At 33.7% G+C, this 24,774-nt stretch overlaps 1 protein-coding gene across 2 annotated transcripts in view; it reads left to right on the forward strand.

Moving 5' to 3' along the window:
- The first annotated feature begins 13,608 nt into the window (after positions 1-13,608).
- The window catches only part of LOC113509533 (octopamine receptor beta-1R-like), an 87,011-nt gene continuing 75,845 nt past the window's right edge, over positions 13,609-24,774 (forward strand). Inside the window, exon 1 of one of the 2 annotated variants that reach the window (XM_052896884.1) lies at positions 13,609-13,766. The gene's annotated coding sequence lies outside the window, so the exon portion shown is untranslated. Of the gene's footprint in view, positions 13,767-13,791; positions 13,881-24,774 lie in introns of those variants that run through there. The other variant, XM_052896885.1, reaches the window with a different exon arrangement.

Below are 24,774 nucleotides of genomic sequence, written 5' to 3' on the forward strand. Positions count from 1 at the left end.
CGTTGGCAGAGTTAGCATTCTATTTTCACAAATTAAAAGTGGGTAGAAGAAGGATATATTGTGTTTGCTTTTACGGAATCGTCAGTCGAGTATATTTCCTTCATTACACTCCGGTACATTTTTTTTTATGCAACTTAGAATGGCACACAAGCTGACGACCCACCTGATGTAAAGTGGTAACCGTCGCCTATAGACACGGGCATATAATCACTTCTAATTATCTCTTATGACTAAGGACCATGAATTGATTATGAAACTAGTCGAGTTTTTTAGATCTAATTACACGTAAATTCGGTCGATAGTTAAAATATTGATATTTCTGTTTGTTCGTCCCTTACTTTTATATATATAAATCTAATATATAAAATTCTCGTGTCGCGGTGTTTGTTACCAAACTCCTCTGAAACGGCTTTACCGATTTTTATGAAATTTTGTGTGCATATCGGGTTGGTCTGAGAATCGATCAACATCTATTTTTCATACCCCTCAATGATAAGGGTGACCCACCCCAAAAAATTTTTTTTATTTTTTTTGAGAAATTTTTCCATTTTTATTTTATTATGATTTAGCATTGAAAAATACATACAACCTCAAATTTTCACCGTTTTACGATCAACTCCTGTTTTTTAATCGCGATTTTTATATGCTGCAATAGAGTTGCAAGATGGCAATCCAATATAATAATTGTAGTAGGATAAATTTTCATGTAAAGTTCTAAAAATAATGTATATGGTAAAACAACGTTTGCCGAGTCAGCTAGTATATGCTACATAAACATAGATGTTAGATATAGACATGTACTTCGGAAAGTATAGATGATGACAGAGCGGAGATAGTATCGCGCCGCCGAGCACAACAGTAATGAAGCCGCGGCAGACGAGATGTCACTTGCACTGTGGCCACTACACATGAGGGGATCTCTTGACCCGCATCTCTTTCTAAGGTTATAGGGTTGTCGATTTTATATTTCGTAATGTCAATTTTATTTTTCAATAAAAATAATTACCTGTTACCTATAGTAGATTTTTAGTTTACTTATGTATTTCAAAAGTCGTGAGTTCGGACATGAACGAAATAATTGTGTTTTAACAAAATACATTTAATTTTATTATATTTGTATCTACATTTTTTAATAATTTATAAACATTGTTTACCGTGTGGTTCCAGCATAGAATAGACCATCCCTTCCTTTACCGTGGGTGTCGTAAGAGACGACTAAGGGAGTGCGAGGGATGGGCAAGGACGTTCCTCTTAAAACATCTAACCCTAACTACGGTTGCCATTTCGCCTGCAAAGCATGGCAACTATTGGCAACAAGGGAGAGACTTATGTTCAGCGGTGGGCAGTTAAAGGCTGACTAAAGTATTTTTTAACCAGAAATTGTCACTTTCATATTTCAGTTTTCAAATCGAAACATTGTTTCGTCTACCTTGACTATCTGTCGAAAAAAAAAATTACTGCGCGCCACTGACTTAGAAAAATCTTAAAAAATTCTCATCGGTGTTGCTGACGCCATATTTAATCTGTTTATTCGGAAAAGGCAAACGAATTACCTTCGTCAAGTTTACACTCGAATAATATACGCCAGAATTGTGTATTGGCTGGCTGATTTATAAATCGAATCGTTGTAAAAACCGAATCGCTGAATTGTGTAAGCTCGAATTCGACGTAAAGGCAACTTTTACGACCTACGCAATCGTTTAAATGCCTAAGAATTTAAGGAAATCCCTTCCCCTAGCGGGCGATTTAGCTGATACAATTCTGTATTGGAGTTGTGCTTAAAGCAATTGTAATTATTCCCCAAATCTTTCTGAGAAAGTTAATTTTAGTTCACCACAAATACAAAGTGTCTACAAGTCTGTTTTAATGAAATTTGATGCAAAGGTATCTAAGTTTTCTTGAAATCATCATAGTAACATTTTTTAAATGAAAAAAATAATAAATTAAAAATAAACATTAACTCGATTGATCCATTGTTTATTTGTACAACTATTGGACATCAGCAGACTATCTCATGGACGGGTCGATTTGTTTGTTTACATCTTCAGATTGTATCTACTCAATTTAACTATGTATTCTTTTTTATTTCTATTTGAAACCTAGAGCAAGCCATTACATAGAAGTAATGATAAAATAAAAACTGTAAATTATATGCTTGCCTCCTTTCTTCTTATGCAAACATAATTAGTAAAAAGAGGACGACAGATACACTATCAGTTGCTATTTATCTCAATTCATAGTAGGCCAGTATATAGAAAATGTTATACGGCTGTGTAACTCTACTATATTCAGATACAACCTGCTTACATACTTTCTACATAAATTTTGTCGAATATGTGTATCTAGTCATGTAAATGAACAAAAATTATACATACCTACACATTTTCTATGAATTGAGAAAAATAGCAACCGATGGCGTATCTTTTGTCCTCTTCTTACTAATTATATTTGCGTTAAAAGGAAAGGAGGCGACCATATGATTTATAGTTTTTATTTTATCATTCCTTTTATGTAATTCCTTGTTCTTAGATTTGAAAGTTGATTATAATTATCGACGAATCGCTTATTTTTTTTTAATAAAAGAGTTTTCTTTCATCTCGGTTTATTGTATTTAAAAATATTACTCTTTAAAGCACTGTATTTCCGACAATTCGAAGAAGATCGTATCACGTCGTCTGCAGACCAGTCCAATCGTGACTTGCACGATTTGAAAACAAATTTAAATAAGAAAATCCAAAGTTAAACAGTGACAACATTGTTGCCATCTCATCTACATTGTACTATGCTAAGATTATGAAGTATATAGATTGGCAATGTAAAAGAGAGAACATACAATACATATATGTTAGAGCGAGATAGAAAATATGACTATAATATGCACAATACATGCTCGAAGCTGATTTGGCAGAAGTATGAACATAACAATATAATTGCTAATTATTTTTACGTTTTGAAGTGGAATTACTCGTAGTTTTAAGTGAATGTAGTTTGTTACACCTAAATATAACATGAATAAGAAAAATAAACCACATAATCGCACATTGTTTATGTAATTAAGTTGTAAATATTTTTACTTTTAAACACGATATTATATATAAGAAAAAACTAAATATTTTATAGAAGAATTGGTAGAAAAAATATCAAATTTATGATAACAATGTTTCGAATGCCCTTGAATCGAGACTGAGATTAAAATTATAACAAATACTTGAATTTTTGCTATTTTTGCAACTTCAATTTCATACAAATTTCTATCCGTCACGTGTACACATTTACAAAACACGCATACACGTGATGATTACTTGCTTGCACACTAGTATAATATTTTTGTCTAGATTTTGTTATTGCATTGCTGATCTGCCAGTATTTAGTACGTTATACTATGTCCATGGTACTATGTAACCATAAATGTACATGAGAATATTGCGTCTCGTTTCGGGCAACACTAGCCCTTTACCAATATTAAAAAGAAATGTACATGTAAACATTAACATTCTTTTGGCGTTTCGGTTAGAAAAAAGAGAGTTGACAGCCCTGACACGTTCTCACAAGAAGCGGGCGGGGGTCATGGTTGCTAAGTTTTCCCTGCAGCTTCTCTGTCCCAGGCGTCCATAAATAGAAAATAAATTTTATACCTCACCGTATCGTCCCATTTTCCGGACATTTGGCTATACTTTTGCACGATTAGTTTTCGGGTATTTTTTTAGTTATTCCTATATCTTAGATGGTTACAATATGTTTTTATTGTCTTTGTTTACTGACCCAAAGATTTGATGTCTCTCGAAAAAAAAATGTATTTATTTATAACATATTCATACATAACTAAGATACAACATAAACTACTATTGTGTATGTATGTGTATTCCGTGAATTAAAATTGCTAAAAAATTAAAATCTATTAAAATCTTTGCATCTATTTTATATTTCGCTTCCAAATCTTTAAAACACATGTTTGCTATCCAATTTCAAATTTTCAGTGACAGCATAGATTAAGAATTGTGCCTATGGCATTCCCTTTCTGGGACCGGACAACAGTTACCTTAGACAACTGGTGAAAGAATCTATCCATAGAATCGTTACAGTTACCGCTTGCATTAAGAAGAATTGAAAGAACAAGACAGTGCATGTCGCCATCTCATTCTATCTCATATTTGCGAATAATCGTTTCTTCTTCTATCGATTCTATTCATAGATTGTACAATAGTTATAATTATACAGTACTATCATATCTACTTGTACAACAATTAATCCATTACCTTAAGGTTGTCCTGAAAAGATTGCTCTCAGCAATAACACCGCCTTACTCTATTTATACAACTGTATCATTATATTTATTTATTGATTTATATATATATATATATATATATAAATATATATATATATATATATATCATTACATATATTTATTAATTGTCTTGCTTATTTCCTATATCGTATAATGCAAATAAAGTATATTCATTTATTCAATAGTTATAATTACTTATTTATTTATTTATTTAACTCTTTATTGCACCATAAATAAAAATATACAATGACAAGTGAATAATTCAAATGAAATACAGTAATATAAATACAGATTGAAATATACACATAAAGGTACAAAAGACGGTCTTATCGCTAGGGCAATCTCTTACAGACAACCTTTGCTTAAAGGAGAACAGATAGAAATGGGCAGGTGGCGCAAGAGTGAATTAATAATTACTTATGCCTATTATAATAATTATTTTATGTTACTTATACTATTTATTGTGTATAAATATACATTATTAATTATTATTATCTCTACCTATCCCATTAGTGAAGTACCGCTGAAGTGAAGTTCGTAATTCACTGTTCATTCCAAAGGTAGAGTGTAGAGACTGATACTAGCAATAAGTCTGTATTTTGTACTTTATTTTCTTTTAGTTATTAAAGTATTTACGATAACTACATACATTTGTAACGGGAAAATTAATGAACTCACAGTGTTTTTGTCATTTCTGACAACTGTTACGTTACGACTTCATGCGAGGCGAGACGCTGTGACGCAAAGCGCCGAACGCCCTCTGAAGAAGACTTCCGGATGAAGTCGAAACATATGTCGGGAACGACAAAAACACAATGAGTTCATTAATTTCCCGTTACATATGTATATGGAGGAGACTTTGTACAAAAGTCGATTGCTTGGGTACCTCTGTTCCATTCGTGTTTCAACCGTAAAGCAGTTGCGTTTGCATGGCTGCGTTTCGGTTTGAAGGGTGGGATATGGCGTGAATTTATTGGGTACGGAGAAATAACACCTGGGTCCTCAGGAATGACAACGCATGGGGGATATCATGGACGAAACAGTATACTCTGTTATGTCCATGGTACTGCTCATGTCTATAGGCGACGGATACCACTTTCCATCAGGTGGGCCGTCAGCTTGTTTGCCATTCTAAGTTGTATATAAAAAAATGAACATCGGATAATAAATGGGCATTTTTATTTAAGTATTAAAAAAATAATATAAATAGATTCGTTTGTTAGTTATTTCGGGAAGCTGTTTAGATGTGGCCCAGTGTTGGCCTTACAAATAAAGAATGGAAAATCAAACGAGGTCATCAGTATCCCAGCTATCAGCGATTTTGTTATTCCATTTGCTCCTCACCCTTGTTTTCTTAATTGGCCGCGGAGTAATCGAGTACAGTGTGATCCGATTATATATGATTAGTCCCAATTGCGTGGTCGAATATTGTGATAAATCGATTAAAAAAAGTGGGTTTTCAAATTTTATTGTTTTTTTTTTTTTTGTTTTCTTCGTCAGTTATAAATCTATATTATATATCTAATATAATTAAAGGATATACTTACAGATTAGTTGTTTTTCTTTCATTCGTTAAATTTTTTTTAAAAATAGTTACAATTAGGGATGGTTTTTTTTTTAATGAGTGAAAATGGGATGGTAACCCCGCCCGCGCTATCGATATACACCGACGGGGCACCAGTGGAAGATGATAGGTGAGAATGAATGCAGGTTAGTTGACCCACCATGATGAATTCGACAAGAATTGAACATGACGGTTTCCAGGGGGAACCGCGTGGAGGTCGACCTGATAGGGTATATTGCCAGTAATGGGGCAATTAGACCTCATTATTAACAATCCCTTCCCCCCATTAGGGATGGGTTAATTCGATATCTATTTATTGGGTTCTTTTGGACATTAATAATTACCCATTTTGATGTCACCCATACCAGTTGGATATCCGTATTTTTTTTAATGAGTGAAAATAGTATGGTAACCCCGCCTGCGCTATCGGGATACGCTGGCGGAGCACCAGTGAAGGGTGATAGATGAGAATTAAAACAGGCCAGTTAGCCTATCATGATGAATTCATCAGGAATTAACCATGATAGTTTCCAGGGAGAACCGCGAGGAGGTCGACCTGGTTGGGTATATTGCTAGCAATGGGATTCTCAGTCTCCATTACTAACAATTCCTTTCCCCCCATCCGTATTGATTATGAACGAGTTTTTCATTTAATTATTATATATTGGATAACCGATGTTATGAGCCCAGTATATGCATAGATATTTTAACTGCTATATATAGATATTGCGATATATAGATATTGCTATATATTATCCAACCTTAGTTTCAAAAGCATTTTACAATCAGCCATCAAGTCTCTTTGACATGTCCATATCTTTATGTATTTTTATTATTTGCATGTACTTCACTGTTATTTACCGCATTCATATGCTTTCTTTATATAACTTTATAATTTAACATTGTTTGCCGACTGCTTTAACCATGCTGTGTGTACACCTGTCTGGGTCTCAATCTAGTTCAATCTGTTATCTTTATATAAAGTCTATAATGTTATTGATTGTAACCTGTTGTGTACACCTTTAATAAATAAAAAAAAAAATAGTTTAATTTTAAAATCAAAATAACTCGCTTTGCCACAATTGAATATTTTTTTTGTGTGAAACACAATCTTAAATTATTCTTGTATCGTCCTTCGGCGAAGGCAAATATCTAAAGTACATAGGTACCTACATGATCGAATGTTAGAAGTGAGATTCCGAGAAATGAGTAATAATATTCCCATTGGTAAACTATAAGGATAAAATAGGAAGTAAGAACGTACCTCAGTTCTCTATTGTGACAATTTGATGGAAAAGGGAATACTTATATTACAATCACAATAAACAAATTCCTGTTAGTGATTTTCTCTAGACACGTGACATGTCCATCTTAAAAAAAAATCTAAAATTTTAAAGTGTTTTTGGCAGAAATAAATGTCCTTTGCCTCCAATAACTCACGAGCCTAAGTCATAGATTATCTAAGAGCAAGTAATTACTCTGTCTCAGATGACCTACACTTGTTATTTAACAAATTGTTATTTAAGAACTGGCACTATCCTTATGTGAAGAAATTGGATAAAGGAATCTATGTAACCGTTTTGAAATAACATATTGTGTTAATATTTCAGGATGATTACATAGATTTTTTTTCTAGTTCCGTCTAAACAATTATTTATAAAACATCTGTATCTAAAATATCTAAATAAAAATCTTATACTTTATAGTATAAAATAATAAATTTGTTTAGGTACATGCCCAATATCGTCAAATAAAACTAATAATTACATTTTATATGTCATACCAATAGCAAATTACAACCCATGTCAAGTCTTAAAGTATTACAGATTATTTATTTTTTTTATATTAGAAAATATGTTTTATATACAATTTTTCTATGACAATGAATATTGTAAAATGTACAATAAAGAATTATATCAAATATTTTTAGGAAGTGAAGGCATAATGTTCTCCCATACTATAAGAGCCTATCTAAACGCCAAAGATAGCTTTTTTTTTTAATTTTCAAGGAAAGGATTATAATATCTGAGGGTAGTTTAATATATATTTTTTGGGCCATAAATAAAGCAATCTTTTGGTACAAGGTGAAATTTTTTTTTGGTATCACAAGTTTATTTTTTTTGTTCTATGTGATCTAGTGCCTTCCTTGAGTTGTGCGTAAGTATTCAATAACTCTGCGTATTACAATAAAATTACATATAGCAAATATATACATATATGGCAGGGGAAGGATACCTAATGTTTTAAATAATGGCCTTCAATATTCCTGGCATCGCACATTGTAGCCCTTATACATATCTTTTGCGTTTTGAGAACTTTTTTCATGTCAGAAATTCCTCCAAATAATCAAACCATAACTAAACGCCGATGAAACAAATCCACGATATGCACTGAGAGCAGTCTGTAGGGTTGCAATCTGGCGCAATTTATACAATGCAAATACAAACTTATTTATTTTTTTATATATGCATGAAAGCATAACAACGAAATTCTCGGGAATAACAACGCATGAGGTATACCAGTGTATTTCATTACACACTGTGATAACCATGGCCATGGTTTTATCAATCAGGTAGGTCAACAATTCGTTTGCCAATCCAAGTTCTATTAAAAAAAAATATTCAAAAAGTACTAGGTAAACATGAGTTTACAGGAGATTAGAATAATAGATACTTATAAAGTATTAATTTTCCCAAGAAGTACTAGATCAGAAGTCTAAGGAGATTAGAATAACAGAGATAATAATAAGTAGCAATACTAATAATTATATATACTAGTGCTCTACGTATTATTAATTTACGAAGTTTCTAAGGACAAATCAATGAAGGCACTTGTAACAATAGAGGTCAATGCGGTGGCAAATACTACAATTAAAGTTTCACTGTCATTCCTATTGATAATATATACCTACTCATTTATTTATTCTTTAATGACCATGTTTATTGGAACATTTTTATGCTAGATCTCTTCTAGGTTAGACGAAGAGTTCCCGCGCTTTTTCAATTCCTTTCATAATTTTTTTTTAGTACGTTTGTTCCGTTATGGAACAGGCTAAGGTCGGAGACCATGCTGCCTAGTCTTCAGTATGATAATTTGTCTGGAATTTTACTCCTTTCATAACTTTATTTACGTCACCATTTATAGATTAAAAATAAATGCAAAGTAAGAATCAACTATTCAAAATTCAAATGAATTTTTAAAATCATATATCTCGAGCTTAGTCTCTTTACTTCTTCATAAAGAGATTAACATAACCAAAAAAAGATGAATAAAAACTCAGTAGATAAGTACTCTAAGTACAGAGTAGGCTTAAAAAAAGTATTTACATCGTTGAATGAATATTTTGCGCACAATGTTTTTGTATGATTTCAAATGGGCTCCTCACATAATTATGTAAATCGTATATCAACGTTATAACAAAGAAAGGAAGACAAAATATACGCTGAATTATATCTCTGTACACACAATCTGAGAATGAATCTATTTATACAGGTTTTGTTCAGTTCATTTACATATTTCATGTGTTAGGCTCTTAAATTGTTTTAAATCTTCTTCATATAGGTATATATAAATATGATACAGAACGTCACGTTCTAGGCATATTAATTATTTTGGGTTTTAGTTCGCGCAAGTCCCGAGTTCGAATATTTGAAATTAACTTTCTATTGATGGGAAGTTTTAATAACAAACCAAATTAGTGCGGTAGGCTTTACACCGGTCATTTCTGATACTGTAAATGTTCGGCGAAACGTGGGTGTTACTAGAGATGAGTAATATATAACATATATATTTATATATTTAAGTTACAATATCTATATAGTGTGTGTGTGCGTGTTCGTGTGCGTGTGCGTGTGCGTGTGCGTGTGCGTGTGCGTGTGCGTGTGCGTGTGCGTGTTGTTTTCGTGTGCGTGTGCGTGTGCGTGTGTTTATGTGATATCAGCCTTTTATTGTCCACTGCTGAACAAAAGCCTCCCCCTAGAGGGGGTTTTGCCAGTATGGCAACCATGCTTGGGCGGTTTAACAACCGCAGTTAGGCTTTAGAGATGTTTTAAGAGGGACGCTGCTGCTCATCCCTCGTCCTCCCTTAGTCGCCTCTTACGACACCCATGGGAAAGGAAGGAGTGGCCTATTCTATACAGGGACCACACGGCTATATATATGTATATATAGCATTATTCTTTAAATGGTGCAATAAAGAATAAATAAATAAATATATAACGATTCACGCGTGTGTTAGATATTTATTTTAAATTATATTAATTTTCTTAAACATCTTGTCTTAAAATGTGTACCTACATTTATTAATAAAAATCAAACTAATTACTTTAAATATAATAAAATATTAAAATTGTTGTTATACCAAATTTTGTAATGAATTATTCTTGTAATATATATAAAACACTAATTTATATTTTAATTGATTTTATATTTATGAATTATCATGATATTTAAATAAAAAGTAATGAAATTGTAAAAACACATGGTCTCGCTGACTTGTTCACTCGAATTCGGCCCTGTAGATATAAAAGATTGTTATTCGGGTGACAGACACTTCTTATCCAACCGTTGAACAGAGCGGAGCTCCCTGACGAATCAAGAGTGAACAAGTATAGTAAACCGCGTGGTCATTATATAAAATATATCACAATAATTGTTGATGGAAGTCCTAAAGAAGCTATAGTTAAATAAGTATCAATGGATTGAAGATAAAGAGATAAGAGAAGTTGGGTATTTATGTTATATTATTTATTATATATCAAACGCAAAGTAAAATAAGTAAATATATGATTTAATAGAATGATATCTAAAACAAATGAACTGTGTGAACTTGTGCTTAATTTCTATTTACTACTAAGAGGCTTACAACTTTTATATTGCTAAAGAATATACCATATTCATGTAAAGTTAGAATTACATAGTTAAATTATTATATAAATAGATTACCCTACAGTAACATACTTATATATTAAATATTATAAATAATAAGTAAAATTTTTTTTCTAATTTAATCCGTGCAAAGTCACGGTACACAGTTAGTTTTCCATATTTCAGTTTTGAAGTATTCATTATACGTGTAAACATACAATTTGATGTCGTCTGTAGCTCATTAGTGGATATTTCGCTTTGCGTAAACAGGGTTCCGGGATCGATACTCGATCGGGCCAATTTGTGAAATGAACTTTTCCAAATTGGCCCCCGCACGGTGTACAGGTGTTTCCGTGCCGTATGGGGACGGAGTAAGAATATAATAATAATAATAATACAAATTTACTACAAGCAATGTGCATCAAAATATATGGATTTATCTATTTTACTATTGAATGAATTAATGAGTGAATTTGATTTACTAAATATTGGTGATTGCTAAGGGAAGATCTTAAAATTTCCTAATATTTATTAACTACCTGTTACCATTTACCATTTGTTGTCGTTTTTCGTAAAATAAGTAGCCTATGTCCTTCCTCACGGTTCAGTGGTTTTGATGTAACAGACACATTCCCCTTCACTGCTCTGCTCCTATTGATCGTGGCGTGATGAAAAGTATACTATAAAGTATAACCTGTCCAGGAGTATGAAGAATAATTGTACCAAGTTTCATTAAAATCCGTCAAGTAGTTTTTGTTTCTATAACGAACATACAGACAGACAGACAAAAATTTCACTGATTGCATTTTTGGCATCAGTATCGATCACTAATCACCGCCTGATAGTTATTTTGGATATATATTTCATGTACAGAATTGACCTCTCTACAGATTTATTATAAGTATAGAAGATATTTGAATATTGATTAATTATGTTGCTTGCATTTATTACTTTTGTTTATTGCTTGGGTACCTCTGTCCCATTCGTGTTTCAACCGTAAAGCAGTTGTGTTTGCATGGCTGTGTTTCGGTTTGAAGGGTGGGATATGGCGTGAATTTACTGGGTACGGAGAAATAACACCTGAGTCCTCAGGAATGGCAACGCATGGGGGGTATCATGGGCAAACAGTATACTCTGTCATGTCCATAGTACTGCTCATGTCTATAGGCGACGGTTACCACTTTCCATCAGGTGGGCCGTCAGCTTGTTTGCCATTCTAAGATGTATAAAAAAAATGTGTTTCTATGGACATTGATGGCGGGAAAAAGGTCATCGCCCTTTTCGATACACCGGTCGGATATCTATGTTCATTTCGATCGAATGCTACATTTAAAATATTATATTATCTTCATATTAACCTTTAAATGTCCACTGCTGAACATAAGCCTCCCCCTTGGGGGGTTTTGCCAGTAGTTGTCACGCTTGGTAGGCGGATTGGCAACCGCAGTCAGGTTTTAGAGATGTTTTAAGAAGGACGCTCCTGTCCATATCTCGCCCTCCCTTAGTTGGCTCTTACGACATCCACGGGATAGGAAAGGTTGGCCTGTTCTGTGCCGGGACCACACAGCCAAGAATATTATATATTATTATATAAACTGTTAACTGTCCAATACTAAACATAGGTCTCCCTTTGGGAAGTTTTGATAGTAGTTGCCATGCTTAGCATGCGGGTTGGCAACCACAGTTAGGCTTTTGACAATGTTTTAAGTGGGATACTGTGGAAGATGCACGGATATATCAATTTTATATAAATTCATTCAAGTATTTGAGTGCAAGTAAACTGACATATTTATAAAATTTCAAATTTATAATATCGGTAGAATTCTTAAATTTACTTGTAAACTTTATATTGAAAACAGTACCCTTTTCTATTCGGCAGTCGGGTAGATGATGTATTACTCAAATTATTTTGCACAAAGACACTTCTCTCATTAATCAATTAATCTAAGATTGAACTAATGTTTTATTTTCACGGGTAAACCCCTATATATATTTGTTATAAACTTTCGGCCGTTCAGACTAATTCGCTGAAGGTTTGTAGCAATCACGTTGTAACGTTGGATTTCATTGTAATTTCATTTATAGATAGAAAAATTTGGTATGACCATCTCTTGTCGTGGCGAAAAATGTAATAATACCAATTCCCATGATATTGGAAGAAGTCAACGAACTAATTTCAGCGACAAGAATCTTGTCCAATATTAAATTGAATAGATTTTTTTATAAGTATTGCTGGAAATAGTAATAAAATGTCGGTCTAGTTGTTAACAAGTGGTTTTCACATCAACTGTTCGCTGTCCACTGCTGAAATTAGGTATTTTTTTTTAATACAACTTAAGGTTTGGTACCTCTGTCCCATCCGTGTTTCTACCGTGAAGCAATTGTGTTTGCATGGCTGAGTTTCGGTTTGAAGGGTGGGATATGGCGTGAATTTACAGGGTACAGAGGAATAACACCTGAGTCCTTAGGAATGGCAACGCATGGGGGGTATCATGGGCGAAACAGTATACTCTGTTATGTCCATGGTACTGCTCATGTCTATAGGCGACGGTTACCACTTTCCATCAGGTCGGTTTTAATTAAATATTTCCTCTATAGATATCGTCAGGTTAAAAGTTTGTTATATGTACATATATATATATGTATATACAAGTACGTAATAATAGATAATTACACGAATTCCAAATTTTGTTCTATTCGACTATTCCGTTTACGTGTGCGTGAGCGTATAAATTTTATGGTTCTCTCATTAATACATCTAAACTACATTATGCAGGTTGACTGCACCATAAAACTGTGTATAGACATGAAACGCACCCCTGTAATCCGAACCTGCGCTATAAGCTATAGGTATTTCAGTACTGCAGCGTTCAACCAGTCTTTTGCCACGGTCGACGTTCGCCGCACGTCGGTCTGTCCAACATAAGAAATCGGGTTCCATTTTCAAAAATTTAAAAAGTGAATGTGATTGTTTATGGCTGTATAAAAAGTGTAATGGCCAGTGTGTGACAATTATGTTTTTTTATAAGTGATCCGAAAATATTTTGTTAGGTGAGTTTGTACTTATTGTCTTTTTAAAAGTACGATGATTGTTTTTTTTTTTTTATAAAACATTAATAATCGAATTACGATTCTATATCTGGTAAATAAAATTAATTTATTAAGGTAAGTAGGTGTAAATTATTTCTTTTTATAAAATACGATTGTTATTGTATAAAAATCAGTTTTATTAATTTTTGACAATTAGCGTCATGATCATACTAAAAAAAAAATAACCTTATTGTAATGAAGATAAAAATTAATGGGAAATTATCCAAGTTCTATAATACAATATAATATTGGATGTGTATACATTTGAAAATTTTACATAAACATTTTAATTAATCACCAGTAAGAATATGCAAATTAGTGCTATGACGTCATAGCACTTAAAAAAAAAAGAGTAAATTACCTGAGTGCTGCAAATAATTTGATATTTATATCTATTGTAAATAGATTTTATTTATAGGAAACTTGTGTCGCGTTCGGTTTTACGCGGAAAGTTGACAAATTTTATCTGATGTCCACTTCAAGAATGTTCAGAGGATTGTACCTACAAGAATAAATCCTCTTTTTGGTGATAAGTACGTCCTCAGTCCTATTGTGTTATGTACAAGTCATGTCTTTGAAAGGCTTTCTCATAATCATTATTTGTCTTGTGATTTCTTGTCTTCATTTCTTTGTTAACAATAAAATAAAGTAAGTATTCATAAAACTTATCTTCAACAAGTCTATTTTAACTACCGCGGTGTTTTGTCACCTTTTTAACCGACTTTAAAAAGGAGGTATTAAATTTGTTGTATTTTTTTATATTTGTTACCTCATAACTCCGTCAGTTGTAAACCGATTTGGAAAATTCTTTTTTATCTGAAAGGATATACTTACAGATTGGTATCACAGAAATTTCATCAAAATCGATTTAGTAGCTTAGTTTTAAATCAAAATAAATGGGTTTGCCATAACTGATTTTTTTTTATTGGATTTGGAACATATTTTAATTATATCTATATTAATAATATTAGAAAGAGAAAAGATTTGATTATTTGTAATGGTTAAAACCAAAAACTACTCAACGGATTTTAAAAATTCTTTCATTTCTTAAAACCTACATCATCAGGAAGTAAAAAAAGGATTTATATTGTTTTCAAAAATTCTATCTATCCATGGAAAGCCGGGCTGCATCACTAGTAATAAATATTCAAATTCAAACCAATATTTATTCAAATTGTCTTGTTTACAAGCAATTTTAAATTGTCATTTTTTATGAATGCAAGGTTCGGAAAGTTGTTATCTGTTGAGAAGAGCACACAAGAAACTCAACAGTTATTCTTTTAAATCTCTGTTGACATTATGTGTGTTTATTTCAATGCACTATATCTAAAATTGCACGGTCGTCAAAAGCGTGCATGATCGATTAACACCGTGCACATTTGTTATTCAAGTAATCGTTTAGTGTGTCATAGATTTTGATCAAAAAGTATAAATATTTGTATCTAGTGTTAACAGTATTGAGATAGCTTTTTTTTTAATAAACGAAGATTCTTGCGTAAATACAAAATGTTTGCGTTAAGTGTTTTGAAGTTACGGTATTTGTATTTATATTTATTTACGGTATATTTCCTTCTTTAAATATCTTTCTTCATGATTCACGACGTCCCATAGAATAAATCGCGCTAATTGTGCGTTTTTGTGAAAAAAATCGACTGCTTTATCCCATAGTAATAACCCATAGGACAGTATACTATGAAATTAACTAAAATAAACTAATTTGTTTAACCTTGTATACAACATACGACGCAGAATTTAATTTAGTTACAGGGTTTTGAATGTGAGGACCCCAGTGAGTTTTATTTTTAAGAGTGATTCCAAGAAGGACAGCAGAATATATAAAATCAATAAATAGGTATTTTTATACCACTAAAGTGGCACACAAGCATGCGGCCCACGCCTGCATTATCAGGAGCCTTACGTACGCTTTGTAGACCCTAAAGAAACCTCTTTATCCCTTTTTTGAAGAACCCCATGCTGTAGTCCCTTGGAAAAAATCTTGACACCCTATCAAGATGTTTTTCTAATTCTGTAACTTGAGCATTTGTGTGAGGAAACATTTTAGAAACAGCATTGTACGCGCCCGTCCAGGCTCTAAGGAATGGGCATGAATTCCCTCTCAATGGCGAGTTGTAAGATGATAGAAAGTGGTCGTGGGCATCATATTGAATAATTCCTCTGAGTACAATCCGTTGTACAGACAGTAGAACACGCAGAGTGAGGCAAAATCTCTCCTAAGGATTAAGGCTTCGATACCGTTTGTAAGCCAATGTATAGATATTCCCACAACTATCAAAATCTTCGTAGTGTGGGTTAGTTGACTTGTGTAGAAGGGGACCTAGATTCGATTTTTTTTTATACAACTTAGAATGGCGAACAAGCTGACGGCCCACCTGATGGAAAGTGGTAACCGTTGCCTATAGACATGAGCAGTACCACGGACATAATAGACTGTTTCGCCCATGATACCCCCTATGCGTTGCCATTCCTGAGGACTCAGGTGTTATTCCTCTGTACCCAGTAAATTCACGCCCTTCAAATCGAAACACAGCCATGCAAACACAACTGCTTCACGGTTGAAACACGAATGGGACAGAGGTACCCAAACAATCGACTTTTGTACAAAGTCTCCCTCTGGAAAAATTCGATTCCTATTTGGGCTAATTTAAGAAACGAAATTTTCTGAATTTGTGCGGTTTTGAATGTTTGAGCTTGTATGGCCAATTGTTTATTGCTTTCTCGTAATACATAGTCTTCCAGCTTGAGAAGCAGGTGTTTGGTGTAACTGTGTATTATTATTACTCCAACGCATTGGACACATCACACAAGAACGCCATGATTCGTGATTGTCACGATAGTGCGGTGACAATTAACATATTATCTTCTTTCTCTGATTAGTTGTAGTTTTTTTTTTTTATTTATTTCATTCAGAAGTATTTGGTCATAATAAATGAATGATATACATAAGAAATGGCGGGGTCACACGGCGTAGAATAGGCCACCCCTAATTTTCCCGTGGGTATCGTTATATTAGGGTATCGCCTAAGAGGCGACTTAGGAACGCGAGGAATGGGCAGCAGCATCCCTCTTAAAACATCTCCAAAGACAAACTGCGGTTTCCAATCAACCTGCCAACGTGACAACGACTGGCAATACCCCCTAATGGGAGGGTTTTGCCCAGCCGTGGACGGTTGAAGGCTGATAATGATGATCATATAAGAAATGCAATTATAATACTAGACTTATAGTGTTTTTTTTTTTAATGGGTGATAATGGAATAGTGGCCCCGCCCGCGCTATCGGTATATACTGGCGGGGCACCAGTGAAGGATGATAGATGAGGATGAAGCAAGCCACTTAGCCAATTGTGACGAATTCAACAAGAATTGTTCACGATGGTTTCCAGAGGGAACCACGTGGAGGTCGACCTGATAGTGTATTGCTAGCAATGGGTTCATTAGACCCCATTACTAACAATCCCTTCCCCCAGACTTATAGTGTTCTAAAAGAACATATAATACTTGTAATGGATAGGTATTTATCCATTTAGAAATCCGCATAGTTAAATAACTCAGTACTAAGTAAGGTTAAAATAAATAAATTTAAATAGAAATCAGAATATTAATTTTTAGACTTACAAGTACAAAATCATATCTGCCTAAGGCAAGGATCGTTTAAATTATCATGAAAATATTTTGTCTATTGTAAAAAAATTATGTTAATAATTTTACTTCTTTGACTCGGTAATGATGTCTTTGAATGAATAAATAACTCATCAGTCAGGCTCGTGAATGGTTTCCGTTTTAGCGCTCTGGTATTGACGAATACCACAGTATGTATATATATATATATATATATATATATATATATATTTTACAACACAGGGGGCAAACGAGCATGCGGCTCACCTGATGGTAAGTGACTACCGCCACCCATGGTCACCCACAACACCTACGGCATTGCAGGTTTGCTGCCGGCCTTTTAAAAAGGAATATGCTCTTTTCTTGAAGGTTAAAGGTATGCTGAATGGGAGTCCCATTCGGTATTCACTGTTCTATTGTTCCATTTCTATTGAAACAAGTTCAGATTCAGACGGTTGTCATTTTTCATCAGGTGAGCCATTAAATTTTTTGCCATAAAAAAATTAGTTGCATAAAAAAAGATATTACAATGTGAAACAAATTTTGATTCACCTATACTAAACCAACAGATGGCGCCGCTGTGTCAGTACGGGAGATTCGAACATTTTTTTACGTCTTTCTAACGATTTAGATTTCGTCTTATATGGAAAGAGCAGTGTAATTGGACATTTCCTCCTTTTTGAAGTCGGTTGAAAATACCACGTCTAATTAAATTACAGTTAGTTCAAAAACTTCCTTCATCTCACGATAACGGGAAAAGTTAGATGGGAACCGTGTAATTCGAGAATAACTAGATTATGTGGTTTATTTGTACCCTTGAATTTACGTACTAACCACACGAATTGAACTATATAGCTGGTATGCGCAATATCAGTACCGATGTAATATCTATATATTGGTATTTATTGGACATTGATGGCGGAAAAATGTCGTCACCCATTTCGATATAGTCCAAAGCGGTCGGATATTGATATGTATTATCCTCAGGTACTCAATATTAGCTAAATATTGGATAATAGACATGAATATATCTGTTATTGGGTCCATATACAGATATTTTAACTATATATAAGGAATATTATTAAATCCTACTATGAAATCAAAATCATTATTTATTTATGTATTAAACTTTAATACACCTAGATGGCGGACTTAACACCATGTTGTTATCTTCTAGTTGACTGTAAACAAGAATAACAGAAAATATAATTGACGATGGAACGTAATGAACAATGTTAATTTATAACAGTAATAAAAAAAAGTATATATATATATATATATATATATATATATATATATATATATATATATATATATATATATAATGTATTCATTTCAATCGTGAAGCAGTTGTGTTTGCATAGCTGTGTTTCGTGGTGTGGGTTTGAAGGTTGGGATATGGCGTGAATTTACTGGGTACAGAGGAATAATACCTGAGTCCTCAGGAGTGGCAACGCATGGGGGGTATCATGGGCGAAACAGTATACTCTGTTATGTCCATGGTACTGCTCATGTCTATAGGTGACGGTTACCATTTTCCATCAGGTGGGCCGTCAGCTTGTTTGCCATTCTAAGTAGTATAAAAAAAGTCAGACGAAAAATTACTCAAATACAAGGGAAAACCCGCATCAGATAAGGCGAAGTGTCTAAAACATGTTACGTTTCTGTGAATTTTAAATAAAAATAACGTAGTTTATGCTTGAATGCTAATTTGCCTGAGGCAGATCTAATGTCAAAAGCTAAAACATTCAAGTGCTTGATAACCTGAAAGTTGAATGAATTAGAGAAAAAGCCAGTGTAGTGGCTAATGGATTATTAAATTTGATATACTTATACATAGTGTTTGGAACGGAGGACCTAGATTACCTACTTTTATCCCGGTCATGCGAACGAAGTCGCCGGCACTGATAGTGGTTTTCAACCGCCTTTAAAAAGGAGGTACTCAATTCGGTTGAATTATATTTTTTTATTATTATATATTTATTATTTAACTCTTTATTGTACCAAAAACAAAAATAAACAATGACATATAAATAATTAAAATAAAATACAGTAGCATAAAGTACAGATTAAAATATACACATAAAGGTACAAAAGGCGGTCTTATCGCTAGGGCAATCATTTACAGACAACCTTTGGTTAAAGGAGAACAGATAGAAGCGGGTAGATGGCGCAAGATAATACATATCTATAATACAAAAATTTAAGATTTTTTATACCACTGAGGTGGCAAACAAGCATACGGCCCACCTGATGGTAAGTGGTTACCGTAGCCTATGAACACTTTTTTTTAACGTCTGGAAAATGCTTTATGCAGCCCCATACACCTTGTGAGAGGTGAATGGGTACTGTGGGAATCCCCCCGTAAGGCGGGAGTGTACCCACCAAAAACCAGACGATATACCCTCGAGGTGCTATATGTCGGAGACATGGGTTCGCTTTCGCACTCACCACATCTTCGACGGCAAACCTATGAACACCTGCAACACCAGAAGTATTGGAGGCGCGCGCGTTGCCGATCCTGAAGAAACCTCTCTACCCCTATTTTGAATAACTCCATGCTGTAGTCTCTTGGGAAAACCTCGGCAGGGAGCTCATTCCATAACCTGATACATGAAAACTTCAAATACATATACTTTTTTAAACTACTTATTATAACAAATAATATATACTACATATATATACATATATATATATATATATATATATATATATATATATATATATATATATATATACATAGTACACACAAGGAAATATGACAAATCTAGTAAAGTAAAGGAGAAAGGAAAAGAGTGACTACAGTGAAAGAAAATGCAATTTGATTTGTCCTTTAAACAAAACTAAGAACTGGGCATTCCTTATACAAAGTGGTGGCAATTTATTTTAATGCACTAAAGTACATAATGTAAAGATATTACCACGTTCATATGAAGAGTACATACATGAATTCTCTTTGAGGTTTTTTCTTATTTATTTTTTATTCAACTTAGAATGGCAAACAAGCTGACGGCCCACATGATGGAAAGTGGTAATCGTGGTCCCCTATAGGCATGAACAGTACCATGGACATAACAGAGTATATACTGTTTCGCCCATGATACCCACCATACGTTGTCATTCTTAAGGACTCAGATGTTATTCCTCTGTACCCAGTAAATTCACGCCATATCCCACCCTTCAAACCGAAACACAGCCGTACAAACACGAATGCTTCACGGTAGAAACACGAATGGGACAGAGGTGGCCAAGCAAACGACTTTTGTACAGTTTCCCTCTAGTATAGCAAAATTTAATCAATAATTTTTCATGTTTATTACTTCATAAATCCATCAGTTATATAGAAATTTGGAAAAATCTTTTTTATCTGAAAAGATACACTCTATATATAGTTTAGTAGTTTAGTTTTGAGAAAAAAATAACTGGTTTTACCACAAATGAAGTAGGTTTTATTTGGAAAACAATTTTGATGTAACTTCGCCATTATTCTATTAATTCTGATGACTTTTAGATACAGGTGTGCTGTGTAAACTGGTATTACCTTTCTTTATGTTATTAATGGTATTGAGGCACTTAATGGAATCGTAAATTGGAATCAAACCCAATACCAAACTGTCTAGTTATGTAATTAGTTAATATTTACCTCGTATTGAAAGAAAATTTTGGATAGTACTTGGATATGTGGATTATTATTGATAGACTACCTTTTAGCCCGTTAATTCGTACACGTGGATTTTAGAAGTAGAAAGCCCAATAAAATGGACTACTTTCAGGTGGCGTCCGAATTTAATATAAACTAGTTCAGAAATCGTCATAGTCGTAGAATAATGATGGATCTATATATGTAATATTTGTCAGATCCGTCATTATTTTACGACTATGACGAAATGTATTTTTATATAGAAGTTTCCTTTTTAAATCAGATACTAGATGGCGTTGTTAATAATGTACAAGTCGCTATTAAGATTTTCTTGTGTTTTGATGTCCTGCCCTAAAAGGGGATTTATTAAATTTGTTTTTAATGGATGGATGAAAATGGAATTTTATCCCCGAATATGCTATCGGTATACGCTCGTGTTTCACCAGTGAAGGGGGGTTGAGTATGAAGGCAGATCTTTTAACTCGTAATGATCAATTGCACAAGAATTAACCGCTATGGCTTCCAGGGGAACCGTGTAGAGGTCGACCTGATACAGTGTATTGCAACCAATGGGCTATTAGACCTCATTACTTTCCCCCAGGGAGTATATATTTTTTAATATGTGGCTGTGGTCTGAAAAAAAATATACCAAAAACTTTTCACTTAAGGTATCACAGGAGGGGTCAAGGATTAACATATCAACCCTAATCCATTTGAATTAGTGGTGAAATAAATGTGGTAAGGGTATGCAAGCTATTATAGGGTTGCCAGGATATATTTTTAATTTTCCTTATTTATAAAAGTATTTTTATAAATAAAAATTTGATAAATCTATTTATTTTAGCTATCAACTGTGACTTTGCGTTACCAGGATATGTACATTAACCGGGATAAAACAACTATGTTCTTCTCCATCCCATATGATTGGTTAAGCTATTAAAACGCTAATAGGTACAAACAGACAAACGCACTTTCTTATTTATAATCTTAGTAAAGATTATATAATTCTATTAGTACCTGTATTTTGGCTTGTATCTTTTGCGCTTAATTTTTAATCTATACTTATAATAAATCTGTAGAGAGGTCAAACCTGTACATGAAATATATTTCCAAAATAACGATAGGGGTTGTTTAGTGATTGATACTGATGCCAATAATGCATTCAATAAAATTTTTGTCTGTCTGTCTGTATGTTCGTTATAGAAACAAAAATAACTCGACGGATTTTAACGAAACTTGGCACAATTATTTTTCATACTCCTGGGCAGATTATAGTATACTTTTCATCACGCTACGATCAATAGGAGCAGAACAGTGAAGGGAAATGTTGGGAAAACGGGAGAAATTATTCCATTTTTAAGCTTCCGTCGCGTATGTAGCCTTAATGGCCACTTTTTAAAATGTAAAAATGTCCACCCGTGCAAAGCCGGGACCGGCCGTTAGTTTTAAATAAAACTAGCGATACGACCCGACTTCACATGGATAGATATAATTTAAAAAAAAAAAAACCTGTAGCCTATGTTACTCAGGGATAACGTAGCATTCTAATGGTGCAAGGGTTTTTGAAATCGATCCAGTAGTTTTTGAGTTTATTCGTTAGTAACTTCGACTCGCGGCTTTGCTCGCTTCCATACCAACTTTCATTCCTTACTTCATATCTTTATATCTTATGTTACTCTGGGATAATGAATAATTTTAATGGTGAAAGTATTTTTTTTTATACAACTTAGAATGGCAAACAAGCTGACGGCCCACCTGATGGAAAGTGGTAACCGTCGCCTATATAAAAGAAAATATCTCAATCTGGCAACATTTCCACAATGTGTTCCTAAATCATCATTCATATGAGGTTTTGTACCGATGAAACTCGTTTTGTGTGTAGAAAAATTTAATTATAATTTATTATTATTATTATTAGTAGATACGCACGACCCCCCACTAGATGGAGTGACGACCTGAAATGTATTGCAGGGGACTCCCAGTGGATGCAGGTGGCTCAGGACCGTTCTTTATGGCAGTCTATGGGGGAGGCTTATATCCAGCAGTGGAAGAATAATGGCCGAAATGATGATCATGAAGCATAAATACATTAAAAATATTCCGTATAAAATAAATAATCAGTGTAAAAAAAAACATGTCCTTCGGACATAGTGTCCGCTGTTCTCTGAGGACCAGTTAATAAGAACAAAAACAATAATATGTAGAAGTTATGCCTCCAGGGTGTGAGTTTACAGCGCTACAACATAGACAATGAGAAATGTGTATAATTATTGCATACTAGCTATGCCCCGAGGCTCTACCCGTGTAAATCAGTACCTGTATAAGTTTGTAACAGACATTATAGTAATAAACATCTCATTCGTATCAATAATAGATGGCGCTATTGTTTCATTTACTACACAGGTTAAGTGAAATGTATCATTTTAGAAAGAAACTTATTTTTCGATGATTTTTTTATACAACTTAGAATGGCAAACAAGCTGACGGCCCATCTGATGGAAAGTGGTAACCGTCGCCTATAGACATGAGCAGTACCATGGACATAACAGAGTATATTGTTTCGCCCATGATACCCCCTATGCGTTGCCATTCCTGAGGACTCGGGTGTTGTTTCTCTGTACCCTATAAATTCACGCCATATCCCACACTTCAAACCGAAAGGATTACGATTGAAACACGAGAGGGACAGAGGTACCCAAGCAAACAATTTTTGTACAGTCTCCCTCTGGTATTTGGTGATGTAATCCTATAAGATTTTTTGCGGTTACGTTATAATATAACCTCAAATAAATATTGACAGATTTTGCTTTTTGAATATCGTTAAAAAGAAATATAAAAATAACCATTTGTTTTTTTTTAATACTGTAAATGAAATCTATTAAAATAGAGGCATATTGATATGTCTGTGCGTAACAAGTTACTAGACAGTAAGAGATTCCTTAGAAATGAATTTTAACCGACTTTAAAAAAAACGTGTCAATTGTTTATTCTTCGGAATATGTTTTTGTAATAATTAAAAGAAATTAGTAATTTGCTAAATTAACATTAGCCATTAATGCAATATTTATTATAGTTTAATATTTAATGGTTTTTACGTGACGCCTAGTCAAGGAGACAGTTAATGAATCCATCAAATACATTTTATTTGTTTTTAAATTAGTTTTTGTAATGAAATAACAGATAAGGTGGGTTATTAATTATCCATGTAAGAACTAATGCAGCAACCCTACAAGAGACATATTTAATGTACGACTGTCTCAAAGCTTAGTAAGCCTTTTCTAACCAAAATAGGGTAATCACAGATACGGTAATGTACGATGTAAATTATAAAACGTTCGAGTCCGCGGTGACACAATCTAACTAAACATAAAGTAATCAAATATATTGAGATTTAAATTCGCGTTACAATGGTTTATGTACATATATATATATATATATATATCAGCCGTTGTCTGCCCACTGCTGAAAGTAGGGGCAGAGCTCCCCATAGACTTTGCCAGTAGTTATCACGCTTAGTAGTTGTCAGGCGGGTTGGTAACCGTAGTTAGGCTTCAGAGATGTTTTAAGAGGGACGCTGCTGCCCATCCCTCGACTATTAAGACTATTAATCTCTCTTAGTTGCCTCTTACGCACCCACGAGAAAGGAAGAGGTGGCTTATTCTATGCCGGGACCACACGGCAAATAATTGTGT

Source organism: Galleria mellonella, unplaced genomic scaffold (assembly GCF_026898425.1).
Source record: "Galleria mellonella isolate WM207_F2 unplaced genomic scaffold, CSIRO_AGI_GalMel_v1 utg35, whole genome shotgun sequence".
NCBI lineage: Eukaryota > Metazoa > Arthropoda > Insecta > Lepidoptera > Pyralidae > Galleria > Galleria mellonella.